Raw genomic sequence first — 12,638 nt, forward strand, 5'->3', positions numbered from 1 at the left:
AGGAACAAGTGGAAGTTGAAAAGGCCCAGAGAGAAGAATTTCTTTGGAGAAAGTGGAGTGCTGTGGCATTCTCTTCTCTCTGCTCCCATGAGGATTAGGAGGACAGTGCTTTCCCTTCACCTCAAGCCAAAGGTAAAGGCTTCAGGGGGCCCTTTCCAAGAGCTTGGTGTGTATCCCTTGGAGTTTGTACCACATAAGGCCTGGCATGTAAAACCCACCTGGTAAAGACAAGAAGTGAAGAGAAATGGCTGGAGCTACTTTCTTGGAGGAAGCACAAAGCACAAGACTGCCAAAAGCAGGCTGTGGGCATCTGGGGTAAGTGGACCCACAGGAGGGAGCCGGCTGGGGCTCAGTTTGAAAATGGCCCTTCCCAAGCTCTTCCTCCTGAGCATCCACAGTCCAAGAGACTGGAAACATCCCTTCAGATGCCAATGTGGCCTGGAGGCAGGTAGCAGGAGGAGATGTATTGCCCACCTGAAGTGATGGCCTCAGAAGTGGGAGTGTCTATGAATCCATAGAGATGTCCCAAGATACAGAGCTTGCTAGAATGAAAGCTCCACCAGGTCAGGGATTTATGTCAGTTCTGTTTATGGACGTATTCAAGGGCCTAAAATAGTGCATGATAACTTTTGTTGTATCACATTCTTGTAGTTCATGATGATTTATGTGAGAAGGAATCATCTCATCCTGAAGCCGGACCACAACAGGACCACATACGACTACCCTTTCCCTAATTCCCTCTCTTCTTGGCCAGCTAGTCTTGAGAGGAGAGAGAGAAAAACAGACAGAGCTACCACCACTCCTTGACCCAAGCTCCTGAAAGTCCTAAAGCAGAGGGAGGGCAGAGGCTCTCTTAGAATTACAGTTTACTCATCCATAAAGTGGGCATAACCCTCTATACCTGTTAGAGTTATGATCAAACAAGATAACCCACATGGCGATGCCTCCCACTGCGCCTGGCACATGGTACATGCAATAACAGAAACTCCCTTCCTTTCTGCTCCTCTTCCTTCATTTTATAGATTGCAAAGTTTCCGGGCAAATCTGAGCAGAGACAGAGATTTACGGTGATGTGTTTAAGGGTAAACAGGCCCCATATCACAGGAGGAACATCCTGAATGGGCACTCTTTACTCTTGGGAGGGTCTTGTGATCTCCATGTTCTCCTTTGGACACATGCCTTTAACTAGCGTACTGCACCCAGCCCAGACCCAGTGGTCTCCCCTGGAGCCTTTGATTTCAGCTATCTAATGGGCAGCACCAAAATGACTGTGAGATTAAGACCTTTTCTTCTCTCTCTCTGGAAAAGGCTTGGACAGGCCAAAAAAAGAGAGAATGGTCATTTGTGTGTCATCCTTGCCCAGAGGCCATGTGAATCTTCTCTGTATCGTTCCAATTTTAGTGTATGTGCTGCCGAAGTGAGCACAACAGTCATTGGCATTGAGCTGTATCAAGTGTCACCACTGCTTGCAGCTTTGCCCAACCAAAACAGGGTTCCTCAGGTTACAGACACACAAGCATCTCTCCACCCTCTTTAAGAACAGGTGTAATTTATGCCGGTTAGTGAGTTTTAAATGAGACAATGTTTGTAATGTTCTTAGCAAACTGCTTAGCATACAACAAGTGCTCTAAAATACAAGCTTCACTATTTAATGGAATTTCCCAGTCTGCACCACGATAGGGCATCTGCAGTCTGGCTTGAGTATTTGCTGATTCCCAACTCAGTCCTCCCAGGAAGAGGCAAGGAGGAGGTATGTTCCACACTGAGAAAACATTAACGTCAGAGGTGCTACCTGCTTCATCAGGTCGGGCTACAAATCTGGTTATGTGTAGTTGATTTTGCATATTTAGGCTTTTACTTACCCATAGTAGTAGGAAGCAGTACATCCTTATGTAATCTCTTCCCACCCCACTTACTGATTTTCCTGGAACTTTGAGGGGTTACTCATGTCCAAAGTGATCAGTATTGATTTCAAACAGCAGGCAGAGAAAATTGGAGAGTCTGGTCAGGTCTGAGCAGGCCTGTCATTTGGCTGTCATTGTTCCTGTTACTGCCTCCCTGGCCACTGCTGTCATGATGGCCTTGTTTACTCCTTCATTTCACTGCTTAAGCTACATTGGAGGCCCATGCTTGAGTTCCCAGCATACAGTTTTTTGCACTCAAATGCCCACCTATTCCAGCATTGTTGCCATGGTCCAGCCATGGTGCCAGAGGGGCTGGCCTTAGCTACACATTTTGCTGGGACTAAATGGTGAGGGGGGCGAGGGCATTCCTGGAAGAAGAAACAGCAGGGGTAAAGACATGGCAGTGTGGAAACATAGTTCTTCTGGGGAACCTAACAGAGCCCTTTTGGGTGTTAGCATATTGAGGACTCCTAAGGGCGGAGAGTAGAGAAGAGGAGAGATCAGAGAGGTAAGTAGGAGTGAGATAGTAAAGGCCCTTGAATGTCTGCCAAGTGATTTGAACCTTATTTTATAGGCGATACGTTGCTCGCAAAGGTTGGTAAGCCTGAGAGCAATAGGATTGAGTTGTACTTGGGAAGGTTGGGGTTGAATTGGGGCTGCCACTGACATTCTAACTTTGGAAGGTGCCACCTGGAAGGGGAGCTACTCTGGAAGCATCAGCATATAGCCTGACTGTGCTCATTTTCATTCTTAACAATTTACCACCTCAGAGACAAGGATCACAGGCAGTTGTGACTGTGCACACATGCACACGCACACACATGGACATGCCACCGTGTGGATCAGGGCTCTGTCCTTGGACACCCCTCAGGGTTTGGTGTTGGGTGTGCCAACTGCCTAAGAAGCCCCTGGCCAGTTTGAGGACCCAATTCCTGAGCACTTACTCTGTGATAAGCACTACGTTAAATATTTAGGATGCAGCGTTTTCTTCCTTTGTGGAAGGCCCCAGATTAGCAAAGCTGAATGATTTTTAAGCAAATCATTAGAATACGATGTAGTCCGGGCTGTAATCTGTGGCTGTGTAAAGCGTGTTGGAGGGTGGAGTTACGAGGGCGTGGAGGTGAGAAAAATCACAGGAGATTGAGAGATGCTGGAAAATCTTCCCAGGAAAGTCTTACTTTGGAAGCCTTGCTTTGCTCACCATTGCGCTTGTTTTTACCAAACAAATATTCTGAGGAATCTCAGCATAAACTGGTAAATGTTCTTGTGCAAAGAGCTTCAAGTCCTGACTAAATGAAGGTTTTTCTCAACCATGTACAAGCTGAAGAACTTCCCAGGAATCTGATCAATATTATTTTGTGAGTGTCTAGAACTCTCTAGGACTCTGGAGGACACAGGCTTTGTTTTATACGTATGATTTCACAACCGGGTTTACAAACTCAAATGCCTGCAGGAGCAGGCAGAGAATATGGCTGGTGAAGTGAGCAGGGTGGGGACTGAGGAGAATGGAGACCACATGTCCTGAAAGGGGGCAGCTGCTACAGAGCCCCAGTGGAGTTGCCAGGTCCTACTGTCCTTCACAAAGGTTGACAATTAATTAAAAAATATTAAGGCACTAGGTAGGCCATTTAGCATATAAAGCATGTCCACGGGCCTAATCTGGCCTATGATACCCTGTTTATGACCTTTGGTTTTAGAAACCCCAGGGACGTCACATCATTTACCAGTCACTAGGGAATCATAGATGGGCCCCAAACCAATAAAATTCCAAGGTAAGAACTCATCCCACAGTAGGGGCATAGCCTACATTCGAGAAGAGAACTCATCTGTTAACCCTGCAGTGACAACTTGGAAAAGAATGTTCCCCTCTAGTTTAAATTCCTGTTTTCTCTGTTTCTCACAGGGCCCATCAATTAGGTAGGGGATGGCAGGGTCTCCAAGGCAAGAGGGGGACACAGTGTCAGCAGAACTCCAGCTATTGGCTGTGTCTTTAATAGTGACAGATAGAGGAATAGGTAGTTTGAATGAATGTATTTTTCTTTTCCTCTGCATTTCTCAGTTTTTTCTTTTTTCTTTTTTCTTTTTTTTGGTGATTGCCAATTAGCTATACAGCTTTTAGTCTTGGAGAGAGGAATAAATCAAAGTGAAAGATTTCTGTTGGAGTCCAGCCAAGGCCTCTGGAAATCATAAAATCAGTGCTTGTAAAGATCATCTGGCCCACCCTCTTTATCTTACAGTGGTGGAAACGAGGAGTGTGAGGTTAAGTTATTGTCTCACTGGCAGGCAAAGTGTTGGGAGTTCACAAGGATTTTTCAAGGCTGTGGTGTACTGTGTTCCAGAAGGAATTCAAATGGAAAGTTCAGTGCCGATGTTGCTACTTATGTTGGAACAGAAGGACTTTTAGTCTTTCAGGTAAAATCCTGAGAGCATTTGCAGTAGCTGAAGGAAATTATTCTGATATTGTTGAGGGATTGTTGATATAGTTCAGGTTTATAACTGGTACGGTGGACCTGACCCAGATAGGCCATTGCTATAAGCCAACTATATTGAAAGAAGAAGGTAAGATCTTTCACCATTGGAGGAGCATAAGAGGGGATCTCAGACAAGTCTGTTCATCCAACCCAGAACAGCCTTTCCTGTCCTCCTTATCGGCAACTTTCTGGGCAATCAGGCCCCTATCCTTGAGCTTATAGGGCTCCTGATTTCCCTGAGCCATTGACAAGGATCAGCTGACTCGTGGAGCAATTCAGATAGATTGAGCAAGTTTGGGGTGGGGTCAAATGTTGTCACTCTTGCCGGAGAAGCCACAAGCTCATTACTGGCTGCTGTGGGTCAGTGTTGTTTATTGATGACCTGAGAAGGACAGCTGGTACATGGTAGAGGCAAGAGTATGGTACACCCTCCCCTGGCAACCAGAGGCTCTCTAGACACTGAGTCAGCTCTTGAGAGCTCCCTGGTGCTGCCAACTGACCTCCTGACTTAGGCAGAGTCTGAGAATCTTCTGACACTAACTCTGCTACTGGTTACGTGGTCCCTTCCAACCTCTCCACACAGCTCTCTTTGCTCCCTCTGCCCTATTCCTCAATCTCTTCCTGGTGCATTCTTTCCCAGTGCTCTAGAATGGGATGGGGGTAGCCAGCTCTTCCTTCTCAAATCTATTATTGATCATAAAACATTGTTTCTTGTGCTGCTCAAAAGATGCAAGTTCTTGCAAAGAAAGCCTTTCCTTTTAAAAGAAACTGTCTTTGCCAAGGGCCTCAGAAGTGTATTTTGAAATTCAAGGCTGTGCAGCCACTCTTTCTTTTTCTCTGCCTTTTTGCTGTAACAACTCTACCCTGAGGGCAGCATATAGAACAGAAAGTCCTTGTTGCTGTGTGAACGGTGGAGCGGGTTACCAGTGAAAGAAACTGCAGAAGAATGATGCATAGGTGAATTTAAAACTTTTTATCCTGCTACACAGAGAATTTAGATCACCTCCCACCCATCCCCGGTGTTTGCAAACTGTCCAGGTAATTAAAGAGAAATTGGGGTCTTGTTACCTAAATTAGCCAGACTCCCGCTCAACTTTCCATTTCATACATTGCTTTGTTGTGATTTGAATATAAACGATTTCACCCAAGAGGAGAACTATGTAGATGTTTCTATAGAAATGATATTCTTGGAAAAGCAACCCTGGTTCTCAGACCTTGTTTTTTCAGAGGTTGCATTAAGGTGGATCGTTGAGGCATCTCCTACCTGGGCACAGAGAGTTCGAGGAGGGCGCTCATGACTGAGAGCAGGGTAAGAAAAAGACCGTATTCAGAAACCAATAGGGGCCATGGGTAGAATATTTTGTCTGTGAATTTTTCAAGGATGATTCCAGTTATTTAGTCTCAAATATGTCTTTAAAGGAAAACTTTGTGTCTTTAATTTAGATATTGGATAGAGTTTGAGTAACTGTTAGCCTCTCTACTAGGAAAAAATATCCTTCAGTGACCTCATTACCATTATTATTATTATTATTACTTTTTTTTGGTGAGGAAGATTCGCCCTGAGCTAACATCTGTGCCAATCTTCCTCTATTTTGTATGTGGGTCACTGTCACAGCATGGCTGACAAGTGGCATGGGTCCATACCCAGGATCCAAACTTGCGAACCGAGGCCGCTGAAGCTGAGCACGTGAACTTAAACGCTATGCCACCAGGCTGGCCTCCTATGTTGACAGTTTTAACGTTGATTAGGGCTGCAAAACCAGAGTTGGCCCCTGACCTCTCCAGCCAGCTTCTGTCTTCTCAGGTTCATGGGCCAGCTGGCTTGGTCCCACTCCTTGCCTGAGCTAGGTCTCACCTCAGCCTCAGGCCACCTTCAGTCTGCTAGGGCCTGGAGTTAGTCATGAGGCCTTGGGCGCCTGGGTCTTCTCTCCCTCGGAGCTTCCCCTGCCTTGCTGCAGTGTCTTAGCCTGTGTGTGTGTCCTAGAATCCTGATACTCTCCCTCCCTTTTTGCCCAGTTATTTGAGGAGATTGGATTTTGCTCCCTTTGGTATAGCTACTGGCCAGAGTCCTTGATGACAAAGGACCAAATGCTGCAAAACTGTAGGGCATTGAGTGTCAGCTTCCCAAGACCACTGCCAGATGCCCCTGGGTAGTTTCCTTTGTTTTCAACTCTCCTTTTCTCTCTCATCAACATAGCAGTATGGCGAAGGGTCTGAAGTGCAGGCTTTGAAGTCAGACTTCCTGGGAATACATCCTGGTTCTTCTCCTTGATAGCTGTGTGACCTTGGGAAGGTTATTCAATTTTCCCTGGGCCTCATTTTCTTTTTTTTTTTTTTTTGAGGAAGATTAGCCCTGAGCTAACTTCTGCTGTCAATCCTCCTCTTCTTGCTGAGGAAGACTGGCCCTGAGCTAACATCCGTGCCCATCTTCCTCTACTTTATATGTGGGATGCCTGCCACAGCATGGCTTGCCAAGCGATGCCGTGTCCACACCCGGGATCCGAACTGGCAAAGCCTGGGACACCGAAGCTGAACGTGTGCGCTTAACTGCTGAGCCACCAGGCCGGTCCCTCATTTTCTCTTTTAGAAGATAAAAGCAGTTTCTATGTAGTGGGCATGGTTTGGTTGTTTCTTTCTAACTGAACTCCAGTTTTGTTCAGGGCTCCATCTTTCCTCCATAGGAAAGAGCCGCGCACCTCAGGGACTGCAAGCCCTGCACTATTTAGTTCATGAATGAGCACATGTCCCAGTTACAGTCACTGAGAAGTGAGGGGAAGTCAACTGGTGGCCAGTTTCTGACCCTTAAGAGGGAGCCATGAGAAGAGTCACTTTTCCTTCTGAATATTGGATGTGACAGCCTGGAGTTGCTGAAGCCGTCTTGCTACATTCTGAGGATACAGCCAACACTGAGGATGGAACTATGGAGTGACAGATAGAAACCTCGGTCTTTGACAACATGCATAAAGCACCGAATCAACCCAATCCTCAGGTCTGCCCTACATCTGGATTTCTTCTTATAAAGAGAATAGAATTACTCCCCAGTTAAATGAGTTCGAGTAAACAGTTCCATGTCTTGCAGCCTAAAGCATTTTAACTCACCAGTGGAGTTATTGGAAGTACTAAATGAAAAAGGCATTTAAAGCACTAAGCACAAAGTCACCACACATTACCTATTATTGTGAATATTATTTTTATGACAATCCATCTGACCCTTGTGGACCTGTTTTGGGGCTGGGCCTATCTTTCTGGACCCTCTCCTAATTAGTCCTGGTTTTACGTTCATTAATCCCTAACCACTGAAATCCCATCATGTTCTATTCCCAATCCTTCCTCAGCTATGATCGCCAAAAAAGGGAGGAATATACCAATGTGTCCATCGAAACCATTAGAGGTTGTCCTCAGAGACACTTATGTATGGAATGAGTGGGACTGAAAGATGCGATTCATTCCTCAGTTCTGCAGGCACTAGGTAGAATTTATTTCAGGTTCTTGTGTGTGCTTACCCTTACTGTTAGTATTCTTTTAATATTTCTCCACATGCTCCTCAGTTTCAACTCCTTTATGCCTCCTCGGACCTGGCAGCATTCTCGTTGACTGCCTGGTTCCCTCCTCTGCTTTCTCTCTTGGTTTGCTCTCAGATGGACATGTTTTGCATTATCCTGATTCATGGAGCCACCATGAGGCCCTTAGCTTTTTGCCCATCAGTCTTCAGCATTCATCTCCCGCTTGCATTCCCTTTGTGTCCTTCTTTGCCTGCCCATCACCACAGAGACACACACACAACACAGCCCTGGGGTGTGGTCTGTGAAGTGTACCAAACCTGGGCATCCTCCACACAGATATTTTGTTATAGAGGATTAAAATGCATATCTACTTACGATTACCAAACATAAATTAGTTCTTCTGATTAAAAATCACAAATGCGTTGAACATTTACTGAAGTGAAGTTTAAATGATGCGTTGCATTTTCATATTAATGTATGGCTAATGCTTTCTTATGCTTAGCCTATTCATAGCTGGATCTTGAATACTAAGTTCATTTATCATTCCTGTAACCAATCTCTCTCTCTCTCTTTGAAAGCCATGAGGTAAGGAAGACCTCAGGTTACCACAACGGCTTGATATTCAGGTTACATTTTTTTGGTCGCTTTTGTTTTTCAAAATGAATATAAAATTTTACGGAGAATTGAGAAGCCAGGAATTGAGAACTGGTGTAGGCTGGAACAGAAAATGAAAAATTTCATGTGTCAGCTGTCAGAGAAGAAGTAGTATTTTAAACTCTATTAGGATTCTATAATTAGGGAGCAGTTATCACAACCTGAAGAATATTGTAATTGGATGATAACAACTGGGAGATGGTTTAAGTAAGTAGTTATCATGACTGGATTTAAACTTCTTATATCTTAAGCTAATTCATCGTCTAATTTTAGAGGCATGAATCTGTAGCATTCTCACAAGAGGAAAATACATATCCCCAATTCCCTACTAGGTCTAATAATAATTTCTTACATGTGTATCATCCTTCATGGTTATCTCACTGACATCATCTTGAAGGTCAATAACATGTTCTGTTGCTAAAGATAGTCACCGCCACTTGTCTGTCATGGGATATGATGGATGACCTACAAAAATCATAAATCTACAGATAATCCTCAAACTCCATTTGGCCAGCAGTTTCCACATCAATGTTTTTGCCTAGATGTGAATAAACTGCTCATCAGACGATTAGACAATTGGAGTGTTTCTGCTCTCTCTCTCTTTCTGGTCTCTTTTTCTGATGGAAGAGATGACAAGCAGTAAAAAAAGTTTGGAGCCATTTATTAAGCAGCTATCAGGGTTTTACATCCATAATCTCATTTGTGTCTTTTAATCAGGGGTACTTAAATTCCACTGCGTATGAGAATCACCTGGAAAAGTTTTCAAGCAATTCCAGTGTCCAGCTACATTCCGCATCAGACCTCAGTATCTTCTGGGCTTCCTGGGGATTCCAATGTGCAGCCAGGATGAGAACCGTTGCTCATAGTGACCTCCTTTGTACGCTGAAATTTGAGGCCCATTAACTTTAATTGACTTACTCAAGATAAATTGGCCAGGAGTATTTGGAGGTAACATTCAAAGGTAAATCTGCCAGTGTCAAAGCTTAGTGCTCTTTCACATACATTTCTTAGCCCCTCAGGAAATTGGAGGTCATCACATAAGAAATGAACATATTTAAAGTGCTTGGCACTCTATTTTATGTTACCTAATTTTATTTTATTTTATTCTACTTCATTTCATTCATTTCATTTCTTATGTGGCCGATTTTCTAGAAGCTATCCCATGGCAAAAGGCAGTCATGGGACTGCTTTGGTTGAGGACCAGTGGTTAAAGGATGCACGTTCCCAGACCAGTGGATATTTTCTATGTGCCTCCAGGAACCCTATTGGATATTTACCTGTGTTGAGCCTTTCCTGGTCCTTGTCACAGGTTTTCCTTGTGGCTACACTTCCAGAAACAGATGCTGAGTTGGCAGCCATGTTGCTCAATACCGAAGAGCAGGCATCTTTTTCACTTCTAGTGAAGGCCTGAAGGTGGTCGAGACAGCAGCCCCCTCACCTGCCTTCCCCTCTCCTGGTCTGCCATGCTGTGGTCATTAGCATTTAGATAAATAAAGGGATTAGGTTTCTGGGTCTGTGCAGCCAATTTCCTGTGGCCATTTTTAAATCTTAGAAGATTGCCTGATGTGACAGAAAACCTTCCAAGTGAGACCGAATTTTAAGGAGGAAATGAAGCAGGTGGTTTGTGTGAGAGCAACAGGGAAGAGCATGAACTTTATCTGTCCTTCAGGTTATTGAATCTCTAGGGAGAGGCAATGCCAATTAGGCCACCCCTTCTTTCTAAAATTCACGGGGAGCATAGCCTACTACTGAAGGTAAAAGTGGAGAGTGTGGCAGGGAAGGGGAGACAGTGGAAGCCAAGAAGGACTACGTGATGGGAAAGCACCTAGAAGGATGTGCCAGGCTCACCATTGGCAGCTGGGAGGCTGCAGACTGCAGAGGGGAGATGCCTTCATGCTTGCCAATAGTAGTTTCACAGGTAATCCCAGCAACGAGTTCTCCCTGGATCAGTAGTTAGCATTTCAGGCTGACAGCTGGGACAGGAGGAGACAGTAGAGGCCGTGAGTCTGTTTTATTACCAAGGCCTTTCAAGTCCACAGAGCTCAGTTTATTTGTTTCTCTTAACAATCAATTTCCAGGCGGCAGCGGTAGATGCGCTTGGTTGGTGATGAGAGCAGCCTGAATAGGTGCCCTAGCAGGGCTGGCGGTGGGGACTTTCCGCCGCTGATTTAGAGAGCAGAGCACATCTTGGGGTGATCAGGAGTTCCAGGAAATCACTGTGCCTCCAGGGAGGTAGCTTCTGACCGGGTCTTAGTCTTCGCCTCATTCTGGCAACTGTTTGGAAGAGCATTCTGTGCCGCCGGGGTAGGAAATAGTGCAGATAGCCTGCCTCCAATGAGTGAAATATGAAAATTTCTCTGAAAGGGAAATATTCTCAAATGCAGCCATCACAATATTGTGGTTAAGTGGGCAGGCTTGGAGTCAGACACACTTGTAGCTATACTCCAGGTGTGTCACCCCAGGGAGTAATTTTCTCTCTCCAAACATCATTATCTGTATATGAGGAGTGTAAGGTATTAGCAAGAGCAATAGTTCTCAAACTTTACTTGCAGCAGAATCGCCTGGAGGGCTTGTTAAATGCAGATTACTGGGCTTCACCTCAGAGTTTCTGATTCAGTGGGTCTGGGGCAGTGCTGAGAATCTGCATTCTAACTTTCCATAGTTCTCTGGTGATGCTGATGCTGCTGGTCTGGGGACCACATTCATTTATTCCATGGATATTTATTAAACCACCTGCCCACCACTTATCTAGACATGGGTCACAGTAGTGAACAAAACAAATTTTTTTCCTTAGGAAGATTGTATCTAGCTGTAAAAGACAGCAATAAACAAATAAACAAGTAAGTATGTAGTGAAATAAGGAGATAGCATGGTAATAACATTAAAAATTTAAGGAGACTAAGGACTGCACCAAGTTATAGTGGGAATATTATTCTACATACAATGGTCAGGACAGAAGTTACCAGTATAGTATCATTTGAGCACAAACCCAAAAGTGATGAGTGACTCTGCCTTGCAGACATCTGGGAAAGGGTATTTTAGGGAAGCAAGACAGCAAGTCCAAAGGCCCTGAGGCAGGAGTGTGGTATATGTGCTTGAAGAACAGAGAAATGGCCACTCTGAGCTTGATGAGGAGTGATCATAGGAAAGAACCGGAGGTGGTAAAGTCAGAAATGTAGTTGGAGGAAGGCAAGGTCTCCAGGACATTGAAATGGGCCATTGAAATGGGAAGCCAGTGGAGAGTTTGATCAGAGGGGGGACCTGATCTGGCTTCCACGATAAAAGATTTCCTCTGACTCTGCTGAGAATGGACTATAGTGGAGTGAGGATGGAAGTGTGGAGATTAAGTAGGAAGCTATTGCAATAACCTAGGTGATCCATAATGGTAGCTTGGGCCAAGGCTGGGAGTAGTGGTTGAAATTCTGAATATTCCATGATGGCAGGGATTTGTCCTTATGCTCACAGTCCAGCATGGAGCTGACACCAAATGAGTTCACTAAAAGATTTGTTAATTGAATGAATGAATGAATGGGAAGTTGCTAGGGCCTGAGATTGTGCAGGCTTTGGGTCAGAAAGCTACTTCCTAGAGTTTGGAGCAAGAAACGAGCATGGTTACAGCCTGGTGCTGGAGGTGGGTGAGTGCCCTGCAGTTGCAGGACATCAGTAGTGTAACCAAAGTAGTTGAAATCTGCTTCTGGTCCAGTGCCCCTGCTGGGCTCCAGCAGCGATCGCTATGGAGCTGAAAACAGAAAGACTCAAATAATTAAAAGTGAGTAAGACAAAGTGAAGTTTAAATGGTTGTCATTAGGGTCTGCCTTTATATGCACAGCAACCACAATGAGCTAATTAGGAAGTTAACAAGCCCCTGATTTGAGCTAATATGTGGCTTGATTGCATCCCATCATCATTATTGTAGACAAGAGGTGAATTCAAATGAAAGTGTTCATGTCAATAAGTCACAATGAACCGAAGACTGTGGAGACTTCGATTGGATGCCATCTATCCACTTTCCAAACACACATTGACCTCGTTGTCAGGGGAAAACACAGCTTGCCAAGGCCTGAGGAAAGAAAGATGGGCTTGGCACCCACCTTGGGATGACCAGG

General features: G+C 44.8%; 1 non-coding gene across 1 annotated transcript; it reads right to left on the minus strand.

Moving 5' to 3' along the window:
* Positions 1-1,322: 1,322 nt before the first annotated feature.
* Positions 1,323-1,425, minus strand: LOC139076278 (U6 spliceosomal RNA). Its single transcript, XR_011527690.1, has one exon. It is a non-coding gene; the product is annotated as a U6 spliceosomal RNA (small nuclear RNA).
* Positions 1,426-12,638: the final 11,213 nt, after the last annotated feature.

The sequence above is a fragment of the Equus przewalskii genome, chromosome 15 (genome assembly GCF_037783145.1).
Source record: "Equus przewalskii isolate Varuska chromosome 15, EquPr2, whole genome shotgun sequence".
Lineage (NCBI taxonomy): Eukaryota > Metazoa > Chordata > Mammalia > Perissodactyla > Equidae > Equus > Equus przewalskii.